Source organism: Cherax quadricarinatus, chromosome 34 (genome assembly GCF_038502225.1).
Source record: "Cherax quadricarinatus isolate ZL_2023a chromosome 34, ASM3850222v1, whole genome shotgun sequence".
NCBI classification, from domain to species: domain Eukaryota; kingdom Metazoa; phylum Arthropoda; class Malacostraca; order Decapoda; family Parastacidae; genus Cherax; species Cherax quadricarinatus.
The window spans coordinates 912428-932427 of NC_091325.1; the positions used below are offsets into that span (position 1 = coordinate 912428).

Below are 20000 nucleotides of genomic sequence, written 5' to 3' on the forward strand. Positions count from 1 at the left end.
ATATATATATATATATATATATATACACATTATTATATATATATATATATATATATATATATATATATATATATATATATATATATATATATATATATATATATATATATATATTATATGAAGGAGGGGTGTAAATGTTGCAGTTTAAAAACTGTAGTGTAAAGCACCCTTCTGGTAAGACAGTGATGGAGTGAATGATGGTGAAAGTTTTTCTTTTTCGGGCCACCCTGCCTTGGTGGGAATCGGCCAGTGTGATAATAATAATAATAATAATATAAATCTATTGGGGAAGGAAGGCGGGGTAGGGGTCGTCCTAGAAAGGATTGGAGAGAGGGGGTAAAGGAGGTTTTGTGGGGGAGGGCCTTGGACTTCCAGCAAGCATGCGTGTGCGTGTTAGATAGGAGTGAATGGAGACGAATGGTACTTGGGACCTGATGATCTGTTGGAGTGTGAGCAGGGTAATATTTAGTGAAGGGATTCAGGGAAACCGGTTATTTTCATATAGTCGGACTTGAGTCCTGGAAATGGGAAGTACAATGCCTGCACTTTAAAGGAGGGGTTTGGGATATTGGCAGTTTGGAGGGATATGTTGTGTGTCTTTATATGTATATGCTTCTAAACTGTTGTATTCTGAGCACCTCTGCAAAAACAGTGATAATGTGTGAGTGTGGTGAAAGTGTTGAATGATGATGAAAGTATTTTCTTTTTGGGGATTTTCTTTCTTTTTTGGGTCACCCTGCCTCGGTGGGAGACGGCCAACTTGTTGAAAAAAAAAATGTATATATGTATATATATAAATATATATATATAAATATATATATATATATATACAGTGGACCCCCGGTTAACTAACTTTTTTCATTCCAGTAGTATGTTCAGGTGCCAGTACTGACCGAATTTTTTCCCATAAGGAATATTGTGAAGTAGATTAGTCCATTTCAGACCCCCAAACATACACGTACAAACGCACTTACATAAATACACTTACATAATTGGTCGCATTTGGAGGTGATCGTTAAGCGGGGGTCCACTGTATATATATATATATATATATATATATATATATATATATATATATATAACACACACACACTGTACATGCTAATATTTTTGGGTGCATTTGCAAATGCAGTACAGGCAAATATGGTTTTGACAATATATATGATGACTCAGACACAATAAAATGGATAGACTATATATGAAGTGCACAGCTAAAAGGACATTTATTTATAAACTGTTATTATAATTCTTAAATAGTAAGAAAGAATATTACAAGTGTTGATGTAAAATGCTCAATAGTTTTGGAATCTGTCTTGTGACAAGCATTTGATCTCAGAATTGACAATCCAGGAAATGTTTGTATAAAAACAGTGATGTTTGTCACTCTCAGAGATCTGTTTGGTATATTATGATTCCATCTAGAGTGGAATCCAACAACAAACATTAATACCATTGCTGAGAATAGAAACTCCAAGAAATTTGTTTTATTGAGTGAATTATGAAAGGACAAAACATTTAAGTTCATTTCTTAGACAGGAATTGATAAAAAATTTGCATTGGTAAATTAGTGACAATCCTAGAGACCTGGTCTCTTAGCACAGACCCTGGGGACCTGGTCTCTTAGCATGGACCCTGGGGACCTGGTCTCTTGGCACAGACCCTGGAGACCTGGTCTCTTGGCACAGACCCTGGGGACCTGGTCTCTTGGCACAGACCCTGGGGACCTGGTCTCTTAGCACAGACCCTGGAGACTTGGTCTCTTAGCACAGACCCTGAGGACCTGGTCTCCTGGCACAGACCCTGAGGACCTGATCTCTTGGCACAGACTTTCTTGAAGCAAGTCACAAAGTACACACACAATGCCACCTACTAATGTATATACTGTATATCTCCATGAAGCTGTAGAGTATATTGATATATGTACTGAAATGTTTATATTGACATAAGCATGTATAAAAAGCAAGAAATGAGCCTTTATAAAAGCCTTTTTGTGGGCCATGATTATTTACATTATGAGCTCTGACTAAATATGTAAAGTATTTAGTGTGAGAGACAAGGGTGATTGTCAACAGAGCTGGCTTGTGCTGCCCAGGTTGCTCTCTCATTCTGGCTTTATTGAATTTGCTCTTCTTGCCAGCTTTACTCCATGTCAAGAATTTTAATACAACTTTTTTTATATAGCGATATTTTTAATTTTGCTTAAAAGTATTCATGTTTTGTAGGAAAAATGGTTTTAATACCAGAGTGGAAATGTTTAGTGTGAGATATTGAGAGGATATATTGTAGTCCATGATAACATTGATGGTTGAGATTTAGCAGTGTCCTTCAAGAGTAGTGGTGTCTTGATGATGCTCAAGGGCACTTGATCCAAGAGATTGGAGCTAAGCTCCCCTTTCCCTGATTGAACCTACTTAAACTCCCACCATTCCCATTCTGTAGGCACCATATGACCCTGATTTGGTAGTCTCATAGGAATATAATAACAACAACAATGTCTTCTTTCAGGACAGGTTGAAAATATTTATTCTACATTAGAATGTACATAATTTTTTGTTTTTGTTTTTTAACCACACCATTGTAATAAATTTTGTTATATCCCTAGATAGAATTTTTATCATCTTTGGTATATTCATTGTCTAATACTGCATTATGTGGAATATATATAAACCCAAAATTTACTAAGATTGTTGTAGCTTTTATTCTAGTTTTTGTATAAAACTAAACTTTAGTAGACAATAAATTTTCCATTTATTCCAGTAGCATATAATTCATAAGAGTAATATCATCTCTAGAAAAAAAGCTTATTGATAATTAAAGTAGTGAAGTTGTAGGAGGAGGTTCAGTAACAAGGAAAGTTATAATGAAGTACAACAGTAGGGAAAACTACAGGGAGGGAGGTACAATACAGGGAACTGCATGGTACAATGATAGAGATTTCCAGGATGGTACAACAACAAGGAATTAAAGTGTGGTACAACAAGATGGAACTCTTTAGTGAAGTACAAGAAGAAGAGCTAGAAGGAAGGGGGGTACAACAAGAAGACCTACAAGGAAGGGGGGGGTGATACAATAAGAAGGGAAGTTACACAAGTTAGAACAAGGGAAGCTATAGGGAGGTACAACAAAGGGATCTACAGGGAAGTATAAAAATAGGGGGAATCTGTAGGGAGGTACAACAACAAGGGAAGCTTCTGGGAGGTGGAAAGGGGTCTACAAGAGGTACAATAACAAAGGGAGCTATAGAAAGTTACAACCACAGGGAAATCTCTAGGGAGGTAAAAGATCAAGGGAATCTGCTGGGAGGTACAACAACAAGGGAGGTACAACAACAAGGGAGGTACAACAACAGGGGGACTACAACAGGGAGTTAGAGAAAGGTACACCAACAGGAGGTAACAAGCAATATACTCATGACAATATTCATGATGTTTGTACTATTAACAATCATTTTAGGTTAGAGTAATATTTACATTTAATCTTTATATCATATAAGATTTTCAGATGTCTCAAGATCAGAATACTTTACAAGGATTTTTTGTCCAATTTTTGTATGGCAGATCAAATAAGAATCAAAATAGTAAACAATTAGTTTAGTATAAGTGTTTTGTTTTTCATATACACCTACCATCCGACTTACGACCGAGCTCGGTTCCAACCAACTGGTCGTAAGTCAAAATGGACGTAAGTCGAACTTTACTACTGAATATCAACATCACATTTTTGTAATGACTTTATTTTATTGTTTTATTTTGATATTTCATGTTTTACTTTACTTTTTATGCTGTTAGTACTGTATTTTATACTGTAAGGTTTAGGATAAACACTGTGTACAACACAAATAGTTGTTTATTTCCCAGAAATTTGACATAAAAAACACGGTCGTAAGTCGAGTGGTCGTATGTCGAGCAGGCCATAAGTCGGATGGTAGGTGTATGTATTGTACATTTATAAAATTATTTTTAAATCTATCTTTCATTGGTTTCTAACTAATAATTCTGCAGAGAATATTTTAATTTTTTCCATTTTAGAGCAGAAGTTGACAGTACGTAAAGGAGTGACATTCAGTGTGTTATAGAGAACCAGCCTAGGAACATCATACTAAATACACCTTTAACTACTATATCATTCATGAGTGTTGATCACTTATGTAAAATGTTTTGATCGGCAATGTTTGTTGACTTAGCATTCTGAGTAACGGTTATTATAATATTGAAGTGAATAGATCATTGATCTTTCCATATTGCTTGTTCTTTGAAAAAATCATGGTGGAACCATCTAGGCCCACCTAGGTTTGTACAGTAGTATGAACCTGCCAGAGAATGTTCCAATTTGTCACCTCCAGTAACATTAAAGTGATATATTTTTATTTATATTATTACAGAATGTATCTTTACAATTAGGGTTCTTTATATAGTTATACATGTAGATAAAATTCAAAAGGTCCAGAGATATGCTATAAAACAGCCATCAGAGTTACAACATTTGAGCTAGGAAGAAAGGCAGAAAATAAAAGATGTCCTTATTGGTTGATAGGAAAAATAGATATGATAATCACATACAGGGTTATAAAAGATATGAAAGAATAGATAAACATGATTCAGTCAGTTCACCAACCAGGAACATTGGACAGAACCACAGGAAGATGACAAGACATAGAGACATGTCCCCCATTATGTCCTTTCAGCATCCCTCTACTCAATCCATCACATTCACTTCTGTTTAATCTTACCAGACAACTGTATCCCACCCTTTACCCCTCCCATTATTTTCTCTCTGACCATCATTCCCCACCTATTCAAATCCACTAACTACACCCTTAACCCTTTGACTGTCGCGGCTGTATATATACGTCTTACGAGGTACCGTGTTTGATGTATATATACTTACAAATTCTAGCGGCTTCAAATCTAGCAGGAGAAAGCTGGTAGGCCCACATGTGAGAGAATGGGTCTGTGTGGTCAGTGTGCACCATATAAAAAAAATCCTGGAGCACACAGTGCATAATGAGAAAAAAAAAACTCCGACCGTTTTTTTTTTTAATTAAAATGCCGAATTGTGGTCTATTTTCGTATAGTATTTATGGTTGTATTCTCGTTTTCTTGATCTCATTTGATAGAATGGAAAACATATTATAGAAATAGAGGTGATTTTGATTGATTTTACTATAAAAAGAACCTAGAAATGGAGCTCAAAGTAGGGGAAATGTTTGATTTTTGCCAATGTTCAAAAGTAAACAAATGATGCCATTGTCCAATAAATGTCCAACTAGCCATTCTAATATGCAGTCATGAATGGATTGATGTTATTTATACAATTATTACAGTATTGCAGTAGTCTGCATAATAGTAAGTCTTCTATTTTTTGTTTGAATAAAAATTCAAAATAGAAAGCAAGAGTAATATCAGAGGGGCCTGGAGACATGACTGATGAGCAAAGAAAATGTTATTTTAGAGCCAGGAATGTCTGCATTGTTCATTCTGGACCTTATTTTGAAATTGTCATATTTTAGTTTTCGTGAAATTGGCCAAATTGCAAATTTCTGACCACATTATTAGGTAGTTGAAATCGGTAAATGGGCAGTTTCTTGTACTCAATCGATAGAAAAAATGGAGTTCTAAAGAAATAGCTATGAGTTTGGGCGACTGGAACAATGGAATTAGCCGAAAATAGGGCTCAAAGTGCGCGAAATCACCGATTTGTAAACAGCGCCGAGGTCGCTAACTTCGCGAGAGCATGGGGTGAGCTTCAGATGTTACTCTCCCAGTTTGCCCCTGTTGGTGTTTGCTTACAGGAACCAAAATTACACTCTGCTGTTATTTCTCACATCTCAGGCTATAATTTATTGTATTCTTCAGATCCTTTTCCTGATGGGACCTTTAATGAAAGTGCCCTTCTTCTACGCACTGATATTCCGTACCATCAGCTATTTGTTCATACTTCGCTGCATTACACAGTAGCCCATATCCACTTACATAGGTGGTATACGCTCTGTTCTTTATATCTCTCACCTTGGGCATTATCTATTCCGGATATTGCCTTCCTTGTTTCGTCATTACCGCCACCGATTCTGTTACTTGGTGAGTTTAATGCCCACCATTTCCTCTGGGGGGTCTCACTGTGATTCCCGTGGAATTCAGTTAGAGGCTTTTCTTGCCACCCACCCCCTCCATGTTTTAAATACAGGTACTCACACCCATTTTGATCCTCGGACTCATACTCTCTCGCATCAATCTCTCAGTCTGCTCTTCCTCCTCCGCATTAGACTTCACTTGGTCTGTTCTCCCGGACTTACATGACAGTGATCATTTCCCAATCATTCTTACTTCCCCTTCATATTCGCCACCTCTTCGCACCCCACGCTGGCAATTTAATCGGGCAAATTGGAACCTTTACTCACACCTAACTGTTTTTAAAGAGGTTCCTTCTTCGTCCTCCATCGATGAGCTTTTACACCTCTTCTCGTCCTCCGTTTTCACCGCAGCTTCTCATTCTATACCCCAAACTTCGGGCAGGCATTCTCAGAAATGCGTGCCTTGGTGGTCTCCTGCTTGTGCTCATGCAGTACGTTTGAAACGCGCTGCATGGGGCAGGTACCGGTACAATAGAACCACAGAGCGACTCCTTGATTTTAAACAGAAGCGTGCGATCGCTCGCCGTGTCATCCGTGATGCTAAACGCACTTGCTGGCGAGATTATGTCTCCACCATCACCTCTGCTTCCTCTATGAGTGCAGTCTGGAAAAAAGTACGAAAACTGAGTGGTAAATATTCTCCTGACCCGGCTCCTGTTCTGCGGGTTGCCGGTGTTGATATAGCAAACCCACTAGATGTTGCCAATGAAATTGGCAATCATCTGGTCCGTATTTCTCAGGGACTCCATCTATGCCCCTCATTTCTTTCCTCAAAGTCTGCCAGAGAGTTAGCACCCTTGGACTTTCCTTCTCTCAGAGAAGAACAGTATAATGTGCCTTTTACACTTCAAGAACTGGAGGCAACACTCTCAGCTTGTCGATCATCAGCAGCTGGGCCCGACGACATTCATATTCGTATGCTACAACATTTACATCAGTCAGCCCTTGCAGTCCTATTACGCCTTTACAATCTTATTTGGTCACAAGGAGTTCTTCCACAGCTGTGGAAATCCGCCATTGTTCTCCCTTTCCGCAAACCAGGCACTACAGGACATGAAACCTCCCACTATCGTCCCATTGCTCTTACCAGTGCAGTTTGCAAAGTAATGGAACGCCTAGTAAATAGACGTTTAGTGTGGTATTTAGAGACACAACAGTCTCTCCACTCGTCAATATGGCTTTCGTAAGGGACGTTCTACCATAGACCCCTTACTACGCTTGGATACGTATGTTCGTAATGCCTTTGCGAATAACCACTCAGTTATTGCCATATTTTTTGACCTTGAGAAGGCATATGACACAACTTGGAGGTATAATATTTTAGCCCAAGCCCACTCCTTAGGCCTTCGAGGCAATCTACCATCCTTCCTTAAGAACTTCTTAACTGACAGGCATTTCCGTGTTCGGGTTAATAATGTGCTCTCCCCGGACTTTATCCAAGCTGAAGGTGTCCCCCAGGGATGTGTTCTGAGCACAACACTTTTTCTCCTTGCTATTAATGATTTGGCCTCTAGTCTTCCATCAAATATTTGGTCATCACTCTATGTTGATGACTTCGCTATTGCCTGTGCAGGCGCTGTGTCATCATTTGTGGTTGTCTCAGACTCCCTTAGTGCTTTACAGGCTATACAAAAATTTGATACACCTCACCCCTTAGTCCTCCGTATCCAACTTTGGCTACACCGCATCTTTACCAAGCATAAAGATATTGTTTTTTGTTGGGTCCCTGGTCATGTTGACGTACAGGGCAATGAACAGGCAGACACTGCTGCGCGGTCAGCAGTACATGACCTACCAGTTTCTTATAGAGGTATTCCATTTACGGACTATTTTGCTGCAATATCTTCCCACCTTCACACCCATTGACAACAACGTTGGTCTACTATGCTCGGCAACAAACTTCAATCTATTAAACCGAGTATAGGTTACTGGCCGTCTTCTTATCACCAGTGTCGAGGTTGGGAGACTACTCTCTCCCGTCTTCGCATTGGCCATACTCGTCTTACTCATGGATATCTCATGGAGAGGCATCTTGCTCCTCTCTGTGAGAATTGCCAAGCTCCATTATCAGTCAGCCACATTCTGTTGGACTGCCCACTTTATCAACGAGCACGCAGAATTTACCTCTGTCGTCGTCTTCGCTCCGCTGCTCTCTCTTTACCCTCCCTTCTCGCTGATGGACCCACCTTTCATCCGGACTCTCTCATTGACTTTTTGACAACAACTGACTTACTTCACAAATTCTGATACCTTCAGCCCTTTCTACTTCAATCTCTTGCTACCCTCTACCCCCGTACTATCCCCTGCCCCGCTGTTTTCTGTAACCTGCTGATCATCCCCCCTCCCTTCTGCCATCCAATACCCTCGCTTCCTTCCCTACCCTGCAGCGCTGTATAGCCCTTGTGGCTTAGCACTTCTTTTTGATTATAATAATAATAATTCGCGAGAGCATAATTCCGTCAGTTTTCTATCAAATTTCGTTTTTTTGGTGTCATTACAGTCGGGAAAAGTTTCTCTATCATTTCATAAGAAAAATAATTTTTTTTTTTTTAAATTTTGCGACACCAGGAGACACCTCAGGATTGGGGGTTGCGACAGTCAAAGGGTTAAGATAAATATTCTTCACAATCGGGCAAGCCAGTGGCTTGAAATGATATTGGTACTGGTGTTGAGGGGAGGATGGGCTATGAAGAAAGGCCAGGGGAAAAAGGTGTTATGACACATTTAATTTTCAGATTAAATAGAGTGAGTATGTAGTCTTGAGTGGAGAGAAACATAATGACAGTTAGGGATGTGAGTTACATAAAATGCATTTTTTTAGCATCAGGGTAGTCAGTGTAACAAACCAGTTCAAGAGGTGGTGAAGTCAAACACTAGATTCATTTCAGCAGTAAATATTGTAGGGCCCTGGAGACCATGAATTACTAGAGTCTGTGAACCCATGCAAACACATTCAGTGAGCATACATACATACATACATACATACATGCACACACATTCACACATTCACTGCATTAAAATTTAGGATTATCACTTGTATGCTACACATGCAGAAATTTATAAAATTATTTATATAATACTATATAGAATAGAAATATATGGAGTCTTTACTTTTCTTGGTTATATGAGTTTTCATTTACTTATATTTGTCATTGTGTTTCTTTGTGGAGGAAAAAAAAAAATTCATTAATTTTAATTAGTAGGTCTCTGAAGATTGTGTCTTCTAACTTATTTCATTATTTCTTAAATGTTTGTTTCTGTGTGAGTGTTGCCTGCCTTCACTCATCCATTCCTTCAGTACAGTATTATAAACTTTCCACATCTCTTGCCATCAATAGAAACATTTCTTAAAGCCTACTTGATGATCTCAGTGTGTCAAAGCTCACAATATTTTAATAACATAATTGCAAACAAGGGAGCAAGGGGCTAGCAACCTCTTCTCTTGTATATATTACTAAATTTAAAAGGAGAAACTTTCGTTTTTCTTTTTAGGCTACCTTGCCATGGTGGGATATGGCCGGTTTGATGAGAGAAAGAAAAAGATTGCAAACATATCATAGAACAAATGTGGTTCGAATCCTTGGCAAGACAGTTCTGAAACTATCAGTGCAGAGTGCTGTCTTGCCATAGAGTGGAACCTCACTCATTCTGTGATACATGCTGAAGGTTGTGTTACATCCCTTGAAGGAGGGATGAGGTGCCTTGATACTGGTGAAGGGTTTTTGATCCAAGGACACTGAATTAAAATTGCTCTACCCTTCCTTGGATCAAACCTGATTACCTCCTAGGCACTGTATGAATTATCATTTTATTGTTACCCCATGAACATAATAATTTTGACAACTAGAAATTTATTGTTCAGAAACACAATTTTAATTGACAATTTTACTTGGTGACAGTCTTGTGTAATTTTTTAACCTGCCTTCTTTAAGACCACACAAGTATGAATGTTGAACTCACCTTCACAAAGAACACACATGTACATGCTTCAATTGGCTGTCAGTCTGTATCTTTCTTATCTGTGGTGTCATTCCAAACACAGTTTATGAGAGTTCAGGTGAATATAATGAACAATACTTTGCCATTGCACTCATGCTTATGTTCAGCTTAAGTAAGTTCTTCCACTGCCAAATGTGCTCCACAAGTGTCATTATTATTATTCATGAATCTTTAAACCCTTAGGCTTCATACAATGCCAGGGAAATGGGTTACCAGGTTTAATCCAAGGGAGAAGGGTAGCTCCAGTGCTTTGGATCAAGAGCTCTTCACTGGCACCCCACTTCAAGGTACCTTAAGTGTCATGCGAGGGTCGACACACTAGCCACCTCAAACTCTTGCATTGTGAACAAAACGAGAGCCTTCAAAGGGTGCTTTGATGCTACTGAAGAACTTTTGATCCAAAAAATTGAAGGTACTCTTCCCTTCCTTGGATCAAACATAATTACCTTCCATTCCTCAGGCCCTATGGTCCTCGTAGCTTAGCATTTCTCCTTGAATATAATAGTAAAGAGAAAATACATTGAATAATGTCAGATAGTGTCAAAAAAAAGCGTTTTAATATTTGTTCTAAAACTAATTTAAGACAATGTATATTGAATACACCTCAATATATGCATTAACTATGACAATAGAAGAACACCAGCTTTACAGAGAAATTATTCCTTTTCAAAATATTTCTTGGTATTTCAATTTCTAAATCTTGGACCATCATAGGCTTGAAGTTGCTTATTTTGCTGTACATCCATTTGTTGATACAGGTCACAGTTCTGATGTGACATGTTGACACAGGTCACAGTACTGATGTGACATGTTGACAGGTCACAGTACTGATGTGACATGTTGACAGGTCACAGTACTGATGTGGAATTCTTATTCAACAAGTTTGAAGAATTTTAGGGTAAAATTTCACATATCTATTTTTTTAGTTTGTACTAATAAAACATTGTAGATATTGGTAATGAAATACATTGTTTTTGTTTTGTCCAGTTTAGTTGCCTCAGTGTACAGTGTATTACTTGTAATATACTGTAATGTGTGTACTGTATATCGCTTGTAATATATTAATATACAGTACTGTGTATAACTTTTAATATACTACAGGGTGTTCAAATATAAACAATCCATGGAGAATGCACGTTTATTAGTAAATTACAAAACATATTGTTGGCTATTAAGGTTTACATATAAATGTACATGACAGTACATGTTATTGAACACTTATTTAAAAGTCTTTTAATATGCTGTCAATGTACACTGAATGTTGATCTGTAGCTCCTTCAATGTATGATGCTGATGGCAGTACACAATGTTAAAATCAAGCATAAAAAGTTAATGTTTTGATGTGAACATTATGTACTTAATGATCACTGAAAAAAAGAACATTGGGTTACAATCCTATTATATGTATATGTACATTCTGTATGTGTTGCAGTTCTATTTTGAACACTACATAATGTATTCTGTATTACTTGTACTGTAATGTACACTACAGTATATCACTTGTAACATACTATAATGTCCTGTATATCATTTGTAATATACTACAGAAAAATTACAAAATAAACTCTTTATTTAATGAAATACTACAGTTCTTTATATATACATGCATGTACGAGTATAAATGTTATAATTGCTACTGTATAAGTATTATTGCTATTAAATATGTTATAATGAATTTAACATTCTCACAGATTATGTTATAGGTGATTGTTAGTCACTTACCTTGGTGGGAGGCAACAGATGTGGTATAAATTATTATACAGGTCGGCCATCACTAATCCTACAATCGGTTATCCGGTTCCATCAGTAATCTGGCACTAATTTCAGCAAGCATAATTTCAAATTTCATCATTATACTGACTCAGAAATTGTGCAGATGGTTGTAAATCCACAGCAGCAGCAAGCCAGTGGAGGAGAAAGCACTTAGGAAGATGTAGTAGTCTCTCTATTGATAGGTTAATTAAGTGTATCCTAACCTAAGCACTCTGTGATCCAGCAAACTCACTAATCCGGCACACTACAGGTCCCAATGATGCCGGATTAGTGATGACCGATCTGTACCTTCAAGGGGGGTTTCCTTGATGTTGGTGAAGGGCTCTTGATCTGAGGAACTGGAGCACTTTCCTCTTAATCAAACCTGATTACTTGCCATTATCCAGGTGCCATATGACCCATATGCCATTAGTGCTTCCTCATGAATATATTTTAACTATTATTTACAAAATAAGCTTTATCCCATGTGAATATAGTTGTACACATTCAGACATTGTATGTAATGTAATACACATATGTAATGGAACACATTTACATAGCATATAATTACAGTAAATAGGAGTTTGGCAGTTTGGAGGGATATGTTGTGTATCTTTATACGTATATGCTTCTAAACTGTTGTATTCTGAGCACCTCTGCAAAAACAGTGATTATGTGTGAGTGTGGTGAAAGTGTTGAATGATGAAAGCATTTTCTTTTTGGGGATTTTTTCTTTTTTGGGTCACCCTGCCTCGGTGGGAGACGGCCGACTTGTTGGAAAAAAAAAAAAATAGGAGTATTCCAAACACTATAGTGATCTCTCACAATATCAAGGCATAGTGAGAGAGATCACTAAAACTTGAAATAGGGCTACTTTTCACTGTGGCTATATTGTATACCACGAGATCACTTGTCTTGCAATTCTAGTGAACACATTTACGCACATGAGCATATGAAGATTGAACATACAAAGGAGTCAGAACATGAAGGATCACTTTTATCAGTGAAAGCATAGAGCTCATGTCTCTCTTCTTCATTCAAGGAATGTATTGATGTTTAAGAGCTCTTGATCCAAGGAATTGGAATAACATTCTCCAGGCACTATAACCCTTTAGGGTTTGGTGCTTCATGAATATATTGTGACATCTTCAAGGTTGGTGCCTTGATGCCAATGAACAGCTCTTCATCTAAGAAATTGAAGTTATCTTCCTTTTTAAATCAGGGGAAAGTGTTAAGCCCACAGAGGTTTATAGTGCCTACACAAAGGGAGGAAAAGTACAATTCCTTGCATCAAGAGCCCCTCACCAGCATAAAGGCATCTTCCCTAAGGAAATGAGTTATTCTCTCCTTTGGATTTAATCTTATTACCTCTTAATCTCCATGTATTGCATAATCCGTATGGGTTTAGCTGTTCCTGCAAGAGGAAAATGAACACTAATGCACACACAACACCATAACACCATTATTGAAGTCATGTATTTAACCTTGATCACTTTACATACACAATTATCAGACAAGACAGGCTATATATAGTGGCTGGAGAGGTAGGTAGTTGTGGGTGGTGCAGGACACAGGAAGTGAAGGAGTCTTATGGTTGTCCCTCGACAGTCTTACAGAAGCTTCTTATACTTCCACAACCTTAGGTCATGCGATCTTATAATTTCTAGCATTTTGAATATTTTGAGGCGATAATGAGCGAAAGGTGAAGGTAATGGTATTGCCTCAGTTCTGGTTCCCCATAGATCAGTTTTGTATCTTTCCAGTGCATGAAAAATGATTTTGGTGTTTTTGTGTATGACACATGAGTTACTAGTGTGTGTCACTGCTGCAGGCATATTTAATGTTCATAAATTCATGTAGATAAGTCTTGTTTCCCCCTCCCACATAATCTTTGTTGCACTACCCACAGGAATATATGCCATTCCCTGGGGAAAGTGCAACAAAGTTTATGTGAGGGAAAGCAGGAGCAACTTGGCTGCAATAATGTATAAACATAAATATGCCTGCAGCAGTGACAACACTAGTAATTTGTCACACAAAAATACCAAAAGACACCTTATGCACTGACGAGATGCAAAACTGATCTACAGGGAACCAGATTTGAGGTGATGCTGTTACTTTGAACCTTCACTCATCACCACCCAAATCATCATCAAACAAAACACTAGCAGTTATATTTCCACAACCGTAGCTTGTGAGATCTTATACAATGTTTCCACAAAACTATCACATGGCAGTCATAAGATAAGACATTCTCTGCTTCCAGTGTCCTGCACCACCCACTACTACTATCCACTGATCTAGACATCTTCAGTAATGGTGTTTATACTAAGTATATTAATTTATGTCTGTGTTCCTCTGCTTGCCAGCATTTGCTGCCTTACTACAAATCTGACTTCCCTTTTAATATAATTACTGATTATACCAACCTTTCCCCTCTTCAGCAAGAGACGAATCCATACTTCTCACCTCTGATGTCAGCCCTTAATAATATAACTTTATATGAACCAAAAGAATGAAGCACTAACTTGCGTGTTAAAATAATCTATGAAAGTATTTGTCAGGAATGGGAGTTTTCTTGCTTATGATATATTACCTGTACAAGTTTACTTCATAATTTTTTTATATTAATGGTTATGATTGGTGAGTGAAGAAACTCCAGGTACAAAAGGTTTAGCTATTCCCGGCCCGGGAAATATAACCACACATACACTGAGGAAGGGTTGTTGAGGTGGTTTGGACATGTAGAGAGAATGGAGCGAGACAGAATGACTTCAAGAGTGTATCAGTCTGTAGTGGAAGGAAGGCGGGGTAGGGGTCGGCCTAGGAAAGGTTGGAGGGAGGGGGTAAAGGAGGTTTTGTGTGCGAGGGGCTTGGACTTCCAGCAGGCATGCATGAGTGTGTTTGATAGGAGTGAATGGAGACAAATGGTTTTTAATACTTGACGTGCTGTTGGAGTGTGAGCAAAGTAACTTTTATGAAGGGGTCCAGGGAAACCGGCAGGCCGGACTTGAGTCCTGGAGATGGGAAGTACAGTGCCTGCACTCTGAAAGAGGGGTGTTAATGTTGTAGTTTAAAAACTGTAGTGTAAAGCACCCTTCTGGCAAGACAGTGATGGAGTGAATGATGGTGAAAGTTTTTCTTTTTCGGGCCACCCTGCCTTGGTGGGAATCGGCCAGTGTGATAATAAAAAAAATAAAATAACATACACATTTTAGTGTAATTCACCCAAATGCCATACGACTCTTGTGGGTTTAGCACTCCCAGTGAGTTATACATTTGGAAAGTTCCAGGTACACATTGCCAAAAAATAAGGGTCATCAACGAACAACAAAAATTCTTCACTAAACTAACTCTCTAACACTGTCCATACATACATACTGACCCTTGTGGTTTGGCACTTAGTCTTGATTATAATAATAATAATGTCCCTACATACTGATCTGATGACAAGACAGATGTCTCAGAGGAAGATGCCTTGACACTCCTGACCTGAAGGCACTGAAGCTACCCTCCTTAGCAGCTATGGTAGCTTCAAATGTTTCAGTTGCTGCTGTCAAGGAAGGTGGGCTGTCATGATACTGGTGAAGGCTTCTGATCCAAGGAATTGGAACTCTGATGAGCTTTGCACTTCCCTAAGAATATACTGTAATATTTATCATAATCATAACCAAATACGTATACTGTAATACTGTAGTTTGCACTTCCGTGTTAAACTTTTGTCACCGTTATTCAAGAAACACAACCCTTCATCAGCGATCTAAGAAAGTTATCCCATAACCCCAGTCCCTTCACCAATGATCTGAGAAATGTATCCCCATATCCCATTTCTACCTCAATGCATGCAAAAGGAATAGCAGTGTATGGCATAAAAAATTATTGTATGGAAACTAATATGCCCATTTCTTCAGTGAAAAGACAGTGCTGTATGACCCTTACAGGTTTAGCATTTGGTTATGATTATTTTTTAATTGTCTTTATTTCTACATGTACAAGGTATATAGACCATAGCTGACATTAATGACATAGTACATACAGTATATAGAGAGCCACTTGTTATGTAGAGCATTTCGGGCAAATTAGGTCAGTTTTGTCCCAGAATGCGACCCCCACTAGCCGACTAACTCCCAGGTACCATTTTACTGATGAGTAAACAACCAGTGTAAGGAAATACACCCAATGTTTCTACCCTCACCAGGAATCGAACCTGGACCCTTGCCATGTGAAGTGAGAGCTTTAGCTCACCAGGCCACGGGGCACCATAATAATAATCTTCAGTAACAACAATAATAATTTTCAGTGAAGAAAGTAAAGTGGCACCTCGACAACCCAAGACCACCTTGACCTTCACACTATAACACACACCATTCTTACAGTGCACCAGTGTTAAAGAGTAAGCCAATCTTATGAGGTGTTCATGTTACTTAATAACCTCGAAAGAAAACAAGAAAACCACTTAAGATAACTTTTGTGATACCTGATGACTAGATGTATTTTAATCCTCACACAAGCCTAGACAGATATCCTGTATCTCATAAGCCTAGCCCTTTCTACCTCAATGCAACAGAAATAGTGTAGGATGGTCATAAAATATTAATACAGCAAAATATGAGAATATATGTGCATGTGAGTCTGTACATGTTCATATACGTATGTTTGCATGTATCTATATAATACATACACATGAATGTATTGGTCACCATACAGAGAAGTGTTGAAAAGAAATTGCAAAGGTTGATGGTGGATTTTTGTGGGATATGTTAATGGAAATTAAATGTGAACTTAAGAGACGGCAAGATGACGAGAGCAAGAGAAGTGTAGGAAGTGAAAAATTGGATATTGTATTGTAGGAAGGGAGTATGGAAGTAAATGTGTTCAGATACATGTATTTTGGAGTGAATTTATCAGTGGGTCTATGGCAGATGAAATGAACCATGGAAGTGACTAGGAAGAACAATGGTGGGGAGGGTGGTGAAATGAAGCATCTTTAAAGACAGAACTTTATCCATGGAGGCAAAAAGAGGAATGTGCCAGAGTACAGTGGTATGGGTGTGAATCATGGGTTTTAAATGTTGCAGCGAGAAGGAAGCTGGACGCAGCAGAGATGTGTTTGAGGGCAATGTGTGGTGTGAATATTATGTAGAAAATTCAAAGCTTGGAGATTAGGTGTGGGGTTACCAAAAGTATTATTCAGAGGGCTGAGGAGAGGTTGCTGAGGTGGTTTGGTCATTTAGAGAGGTTGAAGCAAAAAAATAGGAAAGCATATAAATATGGGGTGGAGGGAGGAAGATGTTAAGGTTGTTCTAGAAAGGGTTGGAAGGGAAGGGGTAAAAGAGGTTTAGTGCTAGGAGCTTGGGTATCCAACAGATTTGCATGAGCATGTTAGTAAGGAGTAGAGTAAAGTGCTTTTTTTCATTTGATGTGCTGTTGGAGTGTGAACAAGGTAACATTTATGAAGAAATTCAGGGAAACCAGTTAGCTTAACTTCAGTCCTGGAGGTGGGAAGTACAGTAGTCATGCGCCACATAACGACATTTGGGTCAACAATAAATTGCATATACAACAGTGGTTCCATGCACTGCCAGTCATATAAAAGTAAAGTATAGTACATACAATTATGTACAGTACATAATACTTGATAATAAACAACTATGTAATTTACTATACTGTACTTCTCATTATTCTAGAGTGTACTATTTCTACTTATGAAAAAAGTTTACTGTAAAACAGTATGGGGTGTTACGCCGGCAGCAACCTCATTCACACAACGATGAAATCATCCTCTAATGACATATTTCTTAATGTATCCCTGTCGTTAAGTGAGGCATGACTGTATCTGCATTCTGAAGGAGCGGTGAAATGTTTCAGGACAGAGGGTCATCTGAACTGTGATGTCAACATACTTCTGGGAATACAATTACTGAATGAAGGACAGCAAATGGGTTCTCATTTTTTTTAGGTCACCCTACCAGTGTGTCAAAAATGCACATATGTATGATAAAACAAGAAATGAACTCGGTCAAATAATAAGAATCCCTCGATGATATCTGGGATATCGTCGAGGGATTCTTATTATTGACTGGGATCTGCCTAGCATGGGCTAACTGGCCTGCTGCAGTGCTCCTTATGTTCTTATGCCAACCATATTCCTTAGCTCCAGCTTTCTACCAACTTCGCAAAAAATCTATGGAGGGCGATTTCCATAGATTTTTGCAAAGTTGGTAGAAAACTGGAGCTAAGGAATATGACTGGCATAAGAACATAAGGAACACTGCAGCAGGCCAACTGGCCCATGCTAGGCAGATCCCAGTCACACCCACCCACACCCACTCATGTACTTAACATATTTTTAAAGTTACACAAGGTTTTAACTTCCATGATGCTACTCGGGAGTTTGTTCCACTCATCCACAACTATTACCCAACTGTGTTTTCCTATAAAAGATGACTTTGCTGTTTGTGGATCTTGTATATCAACTGAAGCCACTTGGGGGCCCAGAAATGTGGAAGGCTAATATGATGGAGGTAGTACTGGAAAACCTCGTGCATCAAAATATTAGGAACACTACCAGAAAGAGAGAAGAGGATGAACCAGCAAGACTGGACCTAGTTTTCACCTTGAGTAGTTCTTCCCCCCCCCCCTTAAACACATTCACAATAAATGTTAAGCCTCTGCACATCAGAAATTTCACCATTCAACAACCCTACACACCTCAAACATAAGGTCTACAGAGTGAATATCAAAGTGGTATACAATACCGACAGGTTGGTAACACATAGGCAACATTTAGGCATCTTCATTCCAAAACGTTTTGCCTACACAGTAGGCTTCTTCAGTCGAGTACAGAAAGTAGGCAGGAGCAATAGAGATGTGATGTAATCAGTATTGTATATAATTTTGACATTCACTCTGTCAGACACTGCAACACAATGGCATCTTGGTACAGAAGAAAGAACACCTTGGACAACTTTTTCAAGTGAGAATTGTTTGATCTGAGAGGGACGTGACCTCTCAGTGGCTACATTCCCACTACTACCATTCTGCACCTCTCCTTCTGACATTATTACAAGTCTGCACACTGTCGCTTGAGGGTTTTCCACTACCATTCAGCTCAGAGATACATTACATCCACATACATTGCCCTGTGTGGAATCAGAGGTAAGCAACCCAATACTGGAAATAGGATAGCTGGATTCAACTAGTGACTTATTGGATTATTAACTGATCAGTCATACACCTACATATATATCCTCTATTCTACACAACTGAGATTAACTATAATAAATGAAAACGAACTAGCTGCACTTCCAGTAAGGAGCAGGGAGTGTGTACCGCTCTCCGGGCATCAAACTAAGCTCAGGAGCAGGGAGTGTGTACCGCTCTCCGGGCATCAAACTAAGGTCAGGAGCAGGGAGTGTGTACCGCTCTCCGGGCATCAAACTAAGCTCAGGAGCAGGGAGTGTGTACCGCTCTCCGGGCATCAAACTAAGCTCAGGAGCAGGGAGTGTGTACCGCTCTCCGGGCATCAAACTAAGCTCAGGAGCAGGGAGTGTACCACTCAGGGCTTCAAGTTTGAAGTAACTGTAGCTTAATGCAATTAATTACAATTTTAGTAACTGTAATTGAACTTTTAGAATAAACAGCGATTGTAATTGACTGTTACCAAGCTTATACCTGCTTAAATTACATCATAAAACTCTGGTCACTGTGATGTGTTGCTATTACAATCAAAACTAAGCATTAAACCCACAAGGGTCTGTGATGTGATAATGTCACAATGAAAGTACTCTCCAAATGGTACATAACTGTACATTCTGATGTGATTCTTGTTGTCTGGGTCACGTCATGTTTGGTGGGTTGTCTTGGCTGAGTTGACTTACCTCGCAGAGTTCACACCTGGAGAGTTGACTTCCCTCGCAGAGTTTACACCTGGAGAGTTGACTTCCCTCGCAGAGTTTACACCTGGAGAGTTGACTTACCTCGCAGAGTTCACACCTGGAGAGTTGACTTCCCTCGCAGAGTTTACACCTGGAGAGTTGACTTCCCTCGCAGAGTTTACACCTGGAGAGTTGACTTCCCTCGCAGAGTTTACACCTGGAGAGTTGACTTCCCTCGCAGA

General features: G+C 38.8%; 1 protein-coding gene across 1 annotated transcript in view; it reads left to right on the top strand.

The window, feature by feature from the left end:
* The window catches only part of LOC128693710 (ubiquitin-associated protein 1), a 57829-nt gene extending 46119 nt beyond the window's left edge, over positions 1–11710 (top strand). Inside the window, exon 8 of the transcript XR_011392750.1 lies at positions 9623–11710. The gene's annotated coding sequence lies outside the window, so the exon portion shown is untranslated. The remainder of the gene's footprint in view (positions 1–9622) is intronic.
* Positions 11711–20000: the final 8290 nt, after the last annotated feature.